This window comes from Pyxicephalus adspersus, chromosome 9 (assembly GCF_032062135.1).
Source record: "Pyxicephalus adspersus chromosome 9, UCB_Pads_2.0, whole genome shotgun sequence".
Taxonomy (NCBI): Eukaryota; Metazoa; Chordata; class Amphibia; order Anura; family Pyxicephalidae; genus Pyxicephalus; species Pyxicephalus adspersus.
The window spans coordinates 55,800,185-55,816,247 of record NC_092866.1 but is presented as its reverse complement, the minus strand read 5'-3'; the positions used below and the strand labels follow the sequence as shown (position 1 = coordinate 55,816,247).

Here is a 16,063-nt window from a genome sequence, read left to right as displayed (position 1 = left end):
TCAGGTCCAATGGGAAAAATCATTGAGCACAGAGAGGGAGTCTGAAGAAACTACACCTGCAATTTCTCTTTAACAGGGGGCTTTGTCTATATTGCCCTTTACCTAAGATCATTATCACATTGCTTGAACAAAAAAATAAAATGCACCACATTTAAAAAGCACACCCTGAGAGGAGAAGGTGATACTATACTAATCCTACAATTGGGACATTGAGCAAATAAAAAAAAAGAACAAGCAGTATATGTTACAGCATATTTTGAAACACAGTTCTGTTAGTGAAAAATTAACTGGTATGATCAATAGCTAACTGACCAGCCAAAGTGTCAGTTAAAAGGGTTCAAACAAACCTCATACAGGACGCTTGCAACAGTCACCTTTTATTATCATAGCATAAACCTTATTTAAAAAAAACAAAAATGTTGCTGTAACTGCTTAAAAAGTGATAGCGGCAAATGGACTTTGAAGTGTACTTAAACTCAACATTTTTACTTTATACAACTGTTATATGCAAAGTGAAAATTGTATTTATTTGTTTTTTTTTTATTTTTTTAAGGGTGCTGCAATTCTAAGAAGAATTTTAGGGTGGTGTGGGACCAGATCAAGGGAAGGTCCAGTGCTATCGAGAAATCTGCAGGATTAAAGGTAAATGTAATTTTTTTTTTTCTGCTTTAAAATGTTAGCGAAGGATAAACATATAATATATTACAACGATATAGGGTAGCTGCATTTGTTTTATATATTTTTATCAAGTTTTACTTGAAGTATGTAAATGTTGAACCTATCAGAGTTATAGTGCCCCTGTAAATTTTGATCAGAGAGGATTTGTATTGCAGAAGGGACAGCAATGGGCAACAAAGAACCTTACCTGTCTGATCACAGCTTTTCAAACACACTCACCTGTTCCTGTTTTGTTGCAGGTGCTGCCATCTTTTTCTGCTTCTTTTCTGGTCTGATCTTTGTTCATCCTGATTGGTCAGAGAAGTTCCTATTTTGTATTCAGTTACAACCACCCCACCCCAACGGAGGTGCAGGTGTATGTCATGGTAAAAAAATAGTTTTATCACAGTCACCATTGCAGAGATCAACCCTCTTAATTTGTCCTGGTGCCCATTGCCACTAAAACAGAAAGAGAGGGGAAACCAATCATTCTGGAATAGGGGCTCCTGTTTCAGGATGAACTGTTTAGGATTTTGTTCATTTTAGAGAGATTGCTCTCATTTCCTGTTTTGTTTTTAGGGCAGGAAGTTAAGGTAAATCCCCCTAGTGGGTTATAAACATAAAACTTTTCATGCTTTAGAAAAAAACAAAAATTGTCTCATTGACTGGACATAAACTTTAAAGCAATGGAGAGATATAGAGCAGAGATCACATCCCTGGCAAGGATATATTGTGGGAAGGAACAACCACTTTATGATGGACTAGATCACAACGTTCAGCACCTGGTTGGTACAACTACAGCTATTAGGATGCAGGAGGTAAAAAGTTTTAGGAAATTAATAGGTAATTAATAACAAGTGATACGCAGGTTCATCTTCAGATCTTCTAAAGTGATTAGTGGTCCTTGACAGTAGCCCTGCTCTGTGCATCTTTACACTAAATGCAGGCCTCCTATGGGGTTGGGTCCATGACACCCTGCGTTAACGGTGGGCCTGATTTTTTTAAAGTTCTCCAAGACAGGAGAATATAGTATATCATGGGTGAACCTAGGTGATCCAGAAAACTTGGAATGGATCTGGTCCAGGATGGAGAACATTTGCCAAATAATAGCAAATCTGGTCTATCCTTCTAGAGCTTTGATAAATCAAGCCCAGTATATCCCCAGTCCTCTGGATTCAGTCATTGACCTAAAACAAATATACAAATCTGGTTTCACTGTGTCACTCCTGAACTGCATGCAGAGTATTATAATGTGCATAGATCATTGTTACCATCAGCTTTTTCAGTAAATTGTAGCTGTGAAGCTGATCTGCCATCAATTTTGTGGCATGTTGTGTCTTGTGAATGCATGGAAAGATTACAAACTTTTCCAGCAAGTTATAATAGTACACAGTGATCCTACGTGTCATACTGTGAGAGCAGGGTTGTCATATACAATCACGTGTGTTCAGTTATCAGTGCAGCATTTCATGAGGCACTGCTAGTAATAGCTTGTGTGTTTTGCTTCACTTGTGTGCAGGTATTCCTCGTGCTGGGCCAAAGGTTGGAGTGAAACAGGAATAAATGTTAGTAAACAGGGCAAATCTTTCAATAGACAATCATATGCAGGGAAAATTGAATATCCATTTTTCTGCACATGATTAAATGGCTGAGCACAGCTTTTACCGTATTTACCCAATTTTTTTAGTAAAACTTTCTGGGGCTTACCTCTCGAAGTCTAAAAGTTCCAGCTAATGGTGATCTATAGTTTCGATCAGACTTGAGTTTGACTTGGATCAGAGTTTTTCTGACCTTGGATCAGAGTCAATATAAACTCTGATTGGAACTATAGGGCCACCACTAGCACTCCAAGTTCTGATCTGACATTACAATCCCTGTCACTGACAGGTATATTAGGGCACAGTCAATTGAGCTGGCAGACATTGATGAGTGTAGTAGGCCACTGGACGATGACAGCTGAGCCGTTTTCTACCCATAATGGACAGATATGGTATGGACCATTAAAAGAATGCAAATTCTGAATCCAGTTGGATTTCTTCACCGCTCCAACCAGATTCTATCCAAGTCAGCAATTTTGTGATAGGAGCACCTCATGTTCCATCAGCTAACCAGCAATGGAGCCAGATGCAATTGTTGGGTTTGAGATGGCAGGGGTCTGGATTAGCCAAAAAAGAAGATTCAAATGGAGGGTCAGGCTCCTCTTGCACCTGACCTTGCTGGCTAATCTAACCCTTCATATTTGCCTGACTCTTTTTATAGTTAGACTTTCGATGTGCAATATGTAATTCATCAGATGTAAAAAGAGGCCTAGCATTGGTTGCTTTTGGTTACAACACTCAGGGAAAAATCTGAGTAGCGTATAAGGCCAAATATAGAGGATGGGGTCACTGGGCTATGATATTTTGCAATCTCTAGTGCTAAAATCCCATAGTGCTGTCCAATTTTAAACTTAACCCCCTCTAGCCCATTGCCTATCATTATCCCCCCTTCCCAGTGCCTAACCTTAGCCCCCTACCTGGTGCCTAAACAACCCTCCCTTCCTTCCAAAGAGGAAAATATAATTGGTTATAATTATTAGGTGTGTCAGAGAGGGCAGTACTGATATCATACAATGGAAAAGATCTGGATAATGATACTGTGTTCTCCACAGAATTTGTTTTCAGCCGGGTGGGGAGGGAAGTTGTAGTTGAAGCTCTCAGCTCTTTATGTTATAGGTATTCATATATATATTCATACATGTCAACTTTCCACTGACCCCTATATCTTGTCTAAACTTTTTTTTTGTCTAACACCCCCCCCCCCCCCAGCTTTTTTCCATCAAGTTTTCTATCTATAAAGACAGGCAGGAAAATAAATTGCTGCCAGGCCAGGTTTTGTCAGGGCTCAGTTACGCAGTACCCCCTATCTTCATGGGCCTATGCCAGCCTAGAACCAGATATTTCTCTGTCATTCTGCTCTCTTTCCTATCAGCATGCTCCTTGATTGGCTTTTTCTCAATCTCACACTTCAGAGAAGTTTTGGGGAGGAGGACAAACTGTGCAGCTGCCCATTTGTGATATTTGCTCAGGCCCCATTGTGTCTACATGTTGAACAGGAACTGCAACAAGCATATACTGGGCGGTATTCATGTACCTACACTGCTTGCATTGAGTAAAAATACAATTAATAGTGTATTAATGATTACAGAGTTGCCTTTATTTTGTATACTATGAGGGGGTGCTGAGAAGTTCTTGGCTTTGCCCCCTTCCAGATGAAATGACAGCCTACTATCTTAGTATGTAACTGTGCACATCTCAGGTCTTTTCTTTTAGTGAGAAGCTGTGATGGCAGAGGCACAAGCAAGTTTCACGTTGTTAGAGTTATGGGCCGAAATGTTTGAACAGTGATCAGAAGAAGGAACAAGCATCCAAAGCCGTTTTGGCCCATTTTGAAGCAGCACAGGACTTTTTGGCTAGGTTAGTGACTGAGGATGAAACTTTGATCCACATCCATGATCCTGAAATCAAGGAACAGTCCAAGGAATGGCGCCACAGCGGGTCCCCGCGGCCGAAGAAGTTCCGAACCCAGAAATCGGCCAAAAAAGTAATGGCGTCCGTTTTCTGGGACAAAGACGGTATATTGTTGGTGGACTACCTACCTCAGGGCTCTAGTATCACTGGACAGTATAATGTTAACCTCCTGGACCAGCTGAAGGAGGCAATTAAGACAAAACGCCGTGGAAAGTTGACCAAAGGGATCCTTTTTTTGCAGGACAATGCACCTGCGCACACGCCCAACATTGTGGCTGCCAAATTGAACACCCTGAGTTTCCAATTGGTTCACCATCCCCCTACTCCCCCCCCCCCCCTACTAACCTGGCCCCTTCGGACTATTATCTGTTCTCGTATTTGAAGAAACACCTGAAGGGGCAAAGTTTTGAGGACATTTCTGACATCAAAGATTCTGCTGAGAGCTGGTTTGTGGCCCAACCAAAGGACTTTTATTTGAATGGTCTAGAAAAGCTGCAACTACGCTGTACCAAGTGCATCAGTCTCAGTAGGGAATATGTTGAATAAATTTGTTATTTCATAACTCTGGCTCTCTTCTTTCTGAGCAAAGCCAGGAACTTTTCAGCACCCTTTCATATATCTGAGTTTAGCTTTCAATTTTTTAGTTTCTTTCTTTTATTTTTGTAGGTGCCTTCTATACAGTGTAGGCAGCATTCCTAATGAATGTCAGCTATAATAAAATCAATTACAGAAATCTTAATACATCAGTTATCTGTTAATCAATGTGTTTATCCCAAGATTCACATATTTTTCTGATTAAATCCTAGGTGAAAGTTATGGTAAAATATTGATAAGCAAAGTCCTAAGAATCTTTCCAAAGCCAATAAAAAAATGGAAAACATAGGAATATTTTAATGTGATTGAGGAAGAGGATAAGAGGAAATTAGGCAGCATTCTACAGAAAATGCACTTCAAGTGACCCTTATATTTATTATTATATATTTAATATATACTTGTATTATTAAAGCACCAACATATTACGCAGCACTTTACAAAGTCCATAGTCATGACCCTTTGAGGTGTTCTTTGAATTCTTGTTGCAGTGGATTATATTATGGTAAATCACGGCAATTGTTGAGTCTGATGGAAAGCAGTAATATCTCAGTGAGTGGTTTTACATGTTGCTTGAAACAGCTGTATTATTTAGTGGCATTTTAAAGATAGTAAAGGATCTATATGAAAAGTGGAACAATAAATCTGCAAAGAAATTTTGTGATCAAGCAATGATCCATTCTGCAATAAAACATATTTACCTACCTACTAAAAAAAAAAAAAAAAAAAAAAAAAAAAAAATTCTGACCTCTGCATGCACAGCTCAGCATATGATGCCAGGTATGTGTATGCTGTGAATGCGCAGGAGTTACATCATCCCAGAATGATCAATCATTGGAACCTAGAAGAGGAGAAGAAGATGGCAGCACCCACATCAGAACAGGTGAGTGTTTTTGAAAAACTGTAATCAGGCAGGTACGGTTAATTTTTTGAAGGCCTGTCCCTTCTGCTACAAAAATCCCTGCCTAGTAGCAGTTGTTTAAAGCAAGGGTTTAGTTCTTATTTAGGGCAACATATTGGCAGCAGCATGCAGGAGAACCATCATCTTATCTTGCTGGCGAGGTAGCAATTCCATAGAGACTGGAATTAAGTCAAATGCCTGTGTGGCATTGTCCTAAAATATTGTACAATACTTATTCTACTTTACAAAGGTCACAATTCCATTGGTAACAAGTCAGAATCCTTCCACTAGGTGGCGCACTCTATCTGTCATATACAGAACATTTTTGTCAACCTGTGCTTCAGTAAGTGGAGTATCCAGCATGCTACTGTCATTTCCTAAATTGTGTGTGTAAATATATATATATTTCCTAAGATGAAACATTTGAGATATATTTTAATAAACTGCATTAGCAATTCATGCAACACAAGTGGGCTTTGCAACAAACAGTTGTATTACGGCCCAATAACCTAGTGGATGTATGCTAGTGTAATCAGACCATATGTTGCCATGACCAAACAAACGCCAAATCTTTAAATTAATACATTGAATGAAAATCTTGCACAGACTTAATTTTTTAAGGTTGTCTATACTAAAAATCTACATGATTGCTACATGTAGAGACTGAATTATTACACTCATTTCAGTGGACAGCATTCCTTTATAACCGATCAGCCTATTATTGTAAAATCTATAATATTTTATTTAATATTTTGGAATGTTTTGTATGAGGCTGCTATTGTCACTCTGCAAAGAACAGGTAAATTGTGTGTTACTTAAATCAGGACTTACCGTAAGTAAAAAAAAAAAAATAGTGTATTAAAAAAATAAATAAAGCAGTTTGCTACAATACTCATCTTCAGCCTGAAGCCATTCATTGCAGTATTTATTTTGTGCCACAAGATGTCCTCAGTCCCTTCAGAATTATTGACAGTTGGAGCCTGATTTATTAAAGCTTTCCAAGACTGGAGAAGATAGACTATCATGGGAAAACCTGGGTGATCCAACAAACTTGGAATAGATCTGGTCAAAGAATGAAAAAAATTGCCAAGTAAAAGCAATTAATTTTTAGGAAATCCATTCCAGGTTTGCTTGATCATCCAAGATTACTTGATGATAGTCTATCTACTAAAATCAGACCCTTTTGTCATTAAATCCATTTAGTCTAAACCACACTGTCATGTACCCACCCAAACCATTGACAGGACAAGCTGCTTCTTCCTCCCCCACCTTGTAAATGTGCTGTATAGAGGGTTGCAATAGGAGTAATAATTACCAAATTAAATTCAGATAGGTTTTAATTTACAAATTAAATTGAACAATGTTGTCGTGAATACAGGATGAAGTCGTTATATATTTGTCTAGCATTCAGATTTAAAGTATAGAGATTCTTCTTTTAGCAAGCCCTCCATTCTTTATTGTGGTCGTTGAACATCAGTTTAAAGGCTGGGTAAACATGAGACTGAGTTAAAAAAAAAACAAAAAAAAACAAATCTTACATTTAATTATAATTCCATAATGCATCATTAGCCTATGGGTGGAAAAATCTTTATTTCTGTGTATGTAGAGTCACAGAGATGGTATCTCCCATATGCAGATACTGCAGGAAATAAGTTTACAATCAATTATCACTATTATAATTATCAACATATATCTGTTTAACCTCTTCCTGATTGGCGGGTGTAGATTTTTATCCTACATAGCTGATGTTCCCACACACAATATATATATTTATAATGAGCATGCACTAGGGGATTGCTTATGGAAACAGGCTTGCAGCAGCTCAATACAACAAAAGCCTTTTTGCATTAACAAAATTTGATAGCTTATTCTGAAGCTCCTTTCCACTCAAGTTTTTGGAAGCCACTGAGCTCCCAGCTGCTGATTCTCTAAAAGGAGCACCTGTGCTTTCTAGCACCATGGACCTGGACATTGACTGGGTGGCCAAGGATCCCTCATTACTCTTCTTTGGCCAGCTCCAGGACCCTGAAAACCGGCTTTTCATTAAAGCCAACTGTCTGGCAAACAATCACGTTATGTGTGATTCCAAATGTGCAGGGTATATGGCATCATCTATCTCAATTTCTCTTTGAAAGGGGATTAAAAGACCTAGATAAGGCTCCCAGTATTATTTTATTTTATTTGGGGTCCAGACCCAGGGTGTTCTGGAAGGAGTGGATGGGCCAAGCACTCCTATCTTTTTCCAGACCAGAAATTGAGGCTCTGGAGAACCTGGCTCATAATAAAAAGGCACCTGTAGGTGAGACAAGTTGCTGCCTGAGGCCAGAAGTGGTTCAGGGAGAAAGGCTGTGTGAATCCCGTGAACTGGGAGAAGGTCTCCCAAATTTAAGGTCTGTGTTTCCCACAGAGTGAGCCAGGAGGCGAAATTTTGTGTTTTTCTTGACATACTGTGGATGACTTTAATCCTGCACGAGACAAAACATTGGAAATTGCTTTGTTTTTTTGGAAATAAAAGTGGGCAGAGTGCCCTGAAATCGGAACAAACATCTGAAGTTTGCAGCATGTGAGTTGAAGCTAATCAAGAGAGCGCATTGGCTGACCCTAGCTTGCAACCAAAGTCTATATTGAATATGCTTGTATTTGCAATTTGTGTATAGGAATATAGGAAATATATATGAACATGTGTTTCTGAGGCTCAGTGACATTTATGCCTCTACTTTGTATCTTTTATAGAAGTTCTTCACATTCCTAAAACTTGGGAATACAGGGGCATGTTGCTCTACATAAAGATACAGTGTAGTGGAAGCTTTGCAAGGAACCCCAGTTAACTCCCCATTATCCGAAACTCAAGTAACTGGCACTCCCAAGCTACGGGCATGCAATCCGCACAAAAAAGAAACTTGGCATGCTGTGCTCTTAATAAGATGATGCTTTGTGCATCACTTCTCCGGCTCCTATGTGTTTTCAACACCCTGAAACATCCATATTTAGGACCTCTACTGCTTTCCTGCCTAGTCTCAATCCGGTATGGACTTTCTTTCTACTGCTGCCATTACACCTGCCCTGACATCGCCCTGTGTATTTTGTAGGATATTCTAATTATTAAGTACTGACCAACTAGAAGTGGATTTGTAACTGGTCATACTTTGCATTACTGTAAATTATATTATGAGTATTTACATTTTTAGTACTATCTTAATAGTATTTCTTAAACAACCAGAAACTCTATTTATTCAGAATTTACCAATACCTATGAATGCCGGAAAACAGGGAGTTTACTGTATTAGGTTTTTTAGGTTTTAGGTTTACTATTATGTGCTAGAAAGCAATGCTGATGTGTAGTAGACAACAATAATTTCATTTTATTTGTTTTTGCTGTGGAAATGCTGCTACATTATCTCATGCTGGAGCTGCCAGATATGTTTCCCTGATGCTAGAAGTACAATATGACAACAGACACTGCTCCTATTTTCTTTTTTTTACGTTCTTGCATAAGTATTTAGAGTGCAGAGGCATGAGGATGTAAATACTGAAAGTCTTGTAGTAATATTTTTTTGAAGGTGATGTTATAGTGATGTTTAGATATTTATAAAAAAAAACACCCTTTATTTTACTTTTCTATTCCCTAAAACATGTTTTATTTCAACCAGTGTAATGACATGAAATGTTGTATTGGTAAATAAAATAAAGACAGATGAAAGTGTAAATCAGGCTGGCAATGGGAGTGTCTGGTTGTTGGAAGGAGGAGGTAAAATGTTGGGTTTCAATAACACACTTTAAATATACATTTTTTTACAATGCCTATAGATGCATAGATAAATGAGAGTTTTAAATGGCATTTGCTGCTTAGTCAGACTTAAGCTGCATACACACATGCAATTATTGTTATTATGCACGATGCATGAGCGAGTGCTGTACATACATCACCGTTCTGCTCTATAGGGAAAGGGGGAACGAGGCAGTGGCACCCCGCTGCACGCTCTCCCCCTTCCCTTGCATTAGGATCGTACGTTGTTCATGGTCCGTGGATCAGCCAGGACGGTCGTTCGGACAAAGGGCGCTGTACACACGCCAGATTCTCGTCCAATATCGGCTCTAAGTCGATTATCAGGCGAGAACTATTGGACGTGTGTATGTAGCTTAAATGTAAATGCTTTAGTATCCATGATCTGGGCACAGGTTCACTTTACCATGGTATTGTTGTCCATTGGATTCATAGGGGAACAGTGGACTGGTCGAAGGTAACAGTGATTAATGGGTGACCTGAATAACTCTGTAACTTGAGGCGCTATGAATCTGCTTTACTCCATCTGCTAATAGAGGACATTATCGGCCCTCGTTCTCGGTTATCGTGGTATCCCAGCTGAACAGTCCAGGCACAGTTTTGTTTGGCAAATACAGGAAGCAGTTTACATGACTACGTAGGGCTCTGGTTCCGCTGTCTCTCTGAAATGGTATTATTGTAAAGGGATAATACTGATTATAAGCCGTCCCAGAGGATGCACTTGCCTTTCATGACTGACTCATTTCCTTAGCCTGCTCAACTTCACTTTGATATGGCTCATGAGAGCCGGCACACCCTGGACATCCTCAGGGAATCTGTGGTGTGAATTGGGACCCCAGGATTTCACTTCTGAAAACAGACAAGCCAACTAGTTACTTTTCCCCCAAAATGAACAACTAAGCAATGATAAAATCACAAATTTTAATATGTTGCAAAAATATACCAATCAAAGCACAAAAAAGAAAGCACCAGATTTAGTTTATTGCATGTGGTATCTATTAAAAGGCCAACACATTTTGGGAGATCTGAGAAACCCCCCTTCATCAGGGACTAAATGTGGTGGACAAGAAATGTCCAAACAACAAGAAATTAGTGTTTTGTGTATACAATTTGTGCAATAGTAGCTTTTTCCAACCTCCTTGCTTGCTGTGCACCCATTAGCTGCAATACATGTGCAGGGCATAGCATTAAGAGGGCTGTTTAAGCTTCCTCAGTACTAGCAAATATTGCTGGACCCTTAGTGTGTTTACCCACCATTTTTCACCGTGTTCATTCTGCCTGACTTTCTGGATTTCAATCCTCCCCTGTTCCCAGCTCTGCTTCTGCTTGCTGCCTGCCCTGATTTTAGCCAGTTCTTTGCTCTGCTCCTGTCTGCCACCTACCCTGACGTCGTTTGGTACACAATTCTGCTTCAAAGCTTGCCACCAGCCCTGACTTTGCCCTGTTACAACCGCAACTCCTGCTAGCTGTGACATCAGTCTACCTGAGCTAGCCCAGTCAGTTGTTCCTACACCAAAGCCATCTCATCCTGCTAGCCTATGGTGAGGAGAGCCTGGGGGAGTGTGAACTGATGATATCTTTGCAGAAAAGTATTCAGGTGGACACTAGGGTTGCAGGTCCTGGTATCCCTAGCAAAGCCCCGTTATCACTTAGACCCTGTGCCCCAAGTATTCCCATGTCACCTGCCTGGGATGAAATCCACAATATGAGGCTGCTGGATATCCAAGCATGTGCTCAGTCCAATACATTCTAGACCTCATAAGAGGATAGCAAAATGCACAGTTTGATTCTGGTAACCCTCACCTTTTTTGAATAGTATACTAGGTCTCCATTATCAGGTCTTTTTGTTTTTACAGATTTTTGTACTTATAGTGAATAATGTTTTCCTGTACGACACCTGGCTTCTATTATGTTTTTATATATCTCCAGGACCCACACTATGTATTTAACTAGGCACCAGTGACTGAACATTTGCCAGCAGTAAATAAATACCAAACCTGAGACAGGACACCACTCAAACAATAAAATCTACAATAACCCATACAGCCAAAAAGTTGAGCACAGTTTTAAAGTACTGATTACTCTTTGTGCTATTACCACTTCAAATTTGAAATTGAAGTTTTTGGTGAATTTTCATGTTCATATGTAAAAATTTTCATGTACATATGTTCATATGTAAAGACTAAAAGAAATAAATCAGGTTTGCATTTCTCCCGTTAACTTGGGTTTGTTTACCATGGTGGCCGACCTATGACATATACCAGAAAGGTTTAATTATTTCCACAAGCAGTAATAATGCCGCAGAGTGTTTCTGTGTGAACACCTCGCACAGGCAGCTCAATAAACCTCTTAACGAACAGGCCAATTAAAGCAGGCCAGAAAGATTAATGAAAGAGTCTGTGGTGCCAATTTGTACTAATTGGGTAAAAGTACAGGAAAAGTCAATTCCCTCATAAATTTATCCCTAGGTGATGACATCTTTTTAAGCAAACACCTTAATTAAACACATTACAGGGGCCAGAAGCACACATCCAAAGATGACTTAGTTGCTCCTTTAACCTCTTGGTGTAAAGTGCAGGCTTCAGGCAAAATGTTTTAATACAGTGGTACCTCGGTATAAATCCAACTTGTTATAAGTCTTGTTTGGACATGAACATTTTGCTTGGTATACAACCTTTGAGTCACAACACTGTGCGCTTCCCTTATTTACCTCTCGAGAGACAAAGCTACGACTGCCCACGAGTGTCAGTATGGTAGTTGCTACCATTCAGTGATCAACCCGCTCTATAACTCTCTGTTAATTACATAACATCTCCTCTCTTCTCAGAACCATCCTAGTAGGCACTCGACTCTTCTCAGTAAGGTAAAGTGAGGTTATATTTTCATTTATTTCATCTAATTGCTTTTGTATTTATGTATTTTAGTATTAAGCAGTGTTTAAATTATTTTATACAGCCCCATTAATGTATAATATGCCAATAACAATAGGATTTTTTTTCATGGAAACAGATTCATAATTTTCCTTGTATTTCTTATGGGAATAATTTGTTTGGTATAAGTCCTGTTTGGTCCAGTCCAAGTCCAAGGATCTGGAACAGATTAAGGCCCTATATCAAGGTACCACTGTATATTTATAAATATGTCAATATACCATTATATGAGCATTTATTGTGCAGACATCCAGTAGGCCTTGGGATTGCTGCTTGGCACTGTCATCTTGGATGAAAAAGCAGCAGACTTAACTGACACTTTATTGTAGCCTTTTCAACCTATGTAACATGGGGAACCCTTGAAATAATTTTCAGGTCTTCAGGGAACCCCTACTAAAATACTATTTCCATAGTTCACAGTACATTAGCCTGGTGGTCAGTGGGAACAATGTCATTCCTACCAAAAAGGTCACTGAGAGATACAAAATACTAATTGTTCAAGGAATCCTTATAAAACCTCTGCAGGAACCTTGGTTGGCAAACTCTGGTATAAACTATAATCTGGTGTATCTTGTGGATATTCTTTATAGCTTCCCCACACTAACTCTGCAATTCATATGATCTAAAATGCAGGAAAGAGTCTGATGAGGACACCGTACACAGCAATGATTATCCACCACGAACCCCTCATTTGTTTCTTAGTCCTATGACCTCTTCCCTAGAGGTACAGTTACTTTGCAGAGACAAAGCAGGAAGCTGTAAAGATATTGTAACTTGAGCGGGAGCCAAGGAGTTATCAAAAAATAACACATCAAGGTCTTTGCTAGCAGGAAGAGGATGCTGGGTAATCTTAAGGGCCCGCCAATTGGCCATATGTGTGATTAGGATGGGATTATTGTAGCATGAACCAAAAAAATAGCTTTTTAGGCTGGCATCAATTTGAAAAGAATAGGTTAACCTATGCATACTGTGAAAAAAAAATATTCAGGAGCAATTAAAATTGGCAGTACTGGTCGCAGATATTACCTTGCATGCTAAACAGGTTATACCGGTACTACATTTTACAAAGGGATTTTAGGAATTGAGGAACAGTCCTTTGCAAACAGAGACTCGTTATACATTTACAGTTATCTTTAAAGTTGAGCTGAGTGAAAAGTTACCATTGCTGATCCCCTTCTGAAAATACTCCATGCCCGGCTATGTCTGACAGCAATACTTTTTAAGACACTGACCCACTGAAAAAAGCTTGTAAATTGGAAAAGTCAGAGTAAAGTTAGAATTACTCATTGCATATTTCTTTTCTGGTCACTGGAAAGGTCAATAATGGCATCCTAGTACATCAGTACAGTACAAAAACAAAAAACAAAAGATAAAAAAAGCAATGTATAATTAAAGCATATGTAAATGTAAAAAATTACCAACTACAACCAGGCAGGTCAGGTGATGTCTCTCTGCAATCAAGTAGAGATACCTGCCTGACTGCAATTTTTTAAATACCTGTTGTCATAGGGGTCACCATCTCCTTCTTTCCTAATATTTGACCATCTTGATTGGCCAGGCTAGGATGACATAATGCACAGGAGTTAATTTTGTCCCATCAGGGGATCAAAGAATGGGAATATGAAAGAGAATATGGAAAAACATGGCAGCGCTTACAACAAAGCAAGGACAGGTGAGTAACGACTTACAGGATTAAAGAAATCAATGATTTAAGAAATCCATTATATGATTGCTGGATCACCCAGGTTCTCCCATAATAGTCTTTCTTCTTCAGTCATGGCGAATTTCCAGCCCGATGTGTATTGGTACAGACACAAGTATGGGAATACATTTGACGGGGTAACAAAGCAGGAGCACAATAAGAGACAGTTATCCCATGAAGGAAAAAGTTTGAATAAGCATCCATTGCAGAATCACTGGGTATTATTTCTATTAAAATAATAAAATCAACTTTTAAAAACAAATTAATATTATGAAACATATATGAAATTTTAGTGATTGGGCTTATATCAACCCTCCAAAAAATGGTGATTCCATTAATGGTTCATTATAGTTAATCCAATAGGGGCAAAAGTTTGAAGCCCGGCTGACACTTTTAGGCTTCTGCTGTGCAGTTTCCACTGCGATAACAACTGCATTACCTCACAAGGTTGAGTCACAAAAGGTTAAAGCGTATCTTAGTCCATTGTCTATGACTTATACAAGTGGTATGAAAAGCAGAGCCATAGTTTCTGTTTGGCAGCCTAATGAAATGTCCTCTGCCTTTCACTGTTGTCCTCAATGTGTGAGTTTTGTGAGGCTGCCAGAACATTTTTACTAGGATGTTTAAGCCTACAAAGAATTTGAGTAAAAACAGGAAACAAGGCATCGATTACCCTGGTGTCAACTCCTCAACAAGGCCACATTTCAACATCGCATTTGTAATTTCCTGCCTGTCATTGGCAGGGGGGCACTTAAAACGCTAATGGAGGGACGGCGTACACAGAACGTTATGTAACTCTTCTCTTCCTGAGTGTGGAGACAGACAGAGGTGTGTGTACTGGAACCAACCATTACCAAACTGTTTTGTCTGTGGCAAACAGATAGACATGACAAGGTGCCATTAATCTTCTGTTAAAAAGATTGTGCCATTCTTTTTTAGAAATAACAGCTTACTTATGCACTGCAGGCACAAAAGCAGTGATGTAAATCTTTGGTCATAAATCCTTGAAATTCTTGTTTTCTCCACCGTTGGTCACCTGATCACTCCCTCAGTTTACAATGAAGCTTTGACTGAATATTGGTTTCCTAAAATCCCTTCGCCAAGACATGAATTGCAAGAATGTTTCAGTGGTCTGTCTCTACCTTAATTTAAACAAATTGAAGGACTACTTTTAAACTGGATTCCCAGAAAAGATGGAAAATATCCTGTCCCCAGGGACCACCAAAACCCTTTGTACACGCTCCTATCATCTCTCACCTAGACTACTGTAACATCCTCCTCTCTGGTATTCCACTAATCCGACTCTCTCCTCTACAATCTATTATGAATGCTGCAGCCAGACTCATCCAACCTTCCCACCACTCCTCTTCTGCTGCTTCTCTTTGTAGTTCTCTTTATTGGCTTCCATTTCACCTTAGAATCAAATTCAAGTTCCTGTGCTTCACCTTCAAATCCCTCCACAGTTCTTGTCCCACTTACCTCTGTGCACTGATAGAAAAATACCCCCCAGCCGCTCCCTTTCCTCCTCCAATGACTGACCAATGACTTCCTCACTCATAACATCTTCACATGCACGTCTCCAAGACTTCTAGAGCTGCCCCAACCTTCTGAAATGGTCTTCCTCATCCTATTTTGCTTGCTCCTACTTTTGGCTCATTTAAAAGAGCTCTTAAATCCCATTTTTTCAAACTTGTCTACCAATCTTCTTCTGTCTCCTAAACCCTCACTACTTACCCACTATTTTATATCCCCCCTCCTATTGTGTGTTACTTCCCCCACCTCTTAGATTGTAAGCTGTTTGGGGCAGGGTCCTCTCCTCCTCCTGTTTTACTGTCTGTAATTTGCTACCCCTATTTAAAGTACAGTACTGCATAATATTTTGGCGCTGTACAAATACTGTTATTAACCTCCTTGCAGTTAAGCCCGACCTTCGCTCGGGCAAAAAAAAATTGCAAGGATGGTTAAGCCCGAGATTTTTCACTTACCTGG

The 16,063-nt window shown here is 39.3% G+C and overlaps 2 long non-coding RNA genes across 3 annotated transcripts in view; one reads left to right on the top strand and one right to left on the bottom strand.

The window, feature by feature from the left end:
- Positions 1-310: 310 nt before the first annotated feature.
- Positions 311-4,728, top strand: LOC140338064 (uncharacterized). The gene is made up of 3 exons (XR_011922175.1): positions 311-466; positions 554-642; positions 3,955-4,728. It is a non-coding gene; the product is annotated as an uncharacterized lncRNA (long non-coding RNA).
- A 2,065-nt stretch (positions 4,729-6,793) lies between these two features.
- Positions 6,794-16,063, bottom strand: part of LOC140338065 (uncharacterized) — a 34,712-nt gene continuing 25,442 nt past the window's right edge. The window contains exons 4-7 of one of the 2 annotated variants that reach the window (XR_011922177.1): positions 13,870-13,931; positions 13,533-13,703; positions 10,168-10,291; positions 6,794-7,143 (exon numbers count right to left, since the gene is read on the bottom strand). This is a non-coding gene — a long non-coding RNA (uncharacterized lncRNA). Of the gene's footprint in view, positions 7,144-10,167; positions 10,292-13,532; positions 13,932-16,063 lie in introns of both variants that reach the window. The other variant, XR_011922176.1, reaches the window with a different exon arrangement.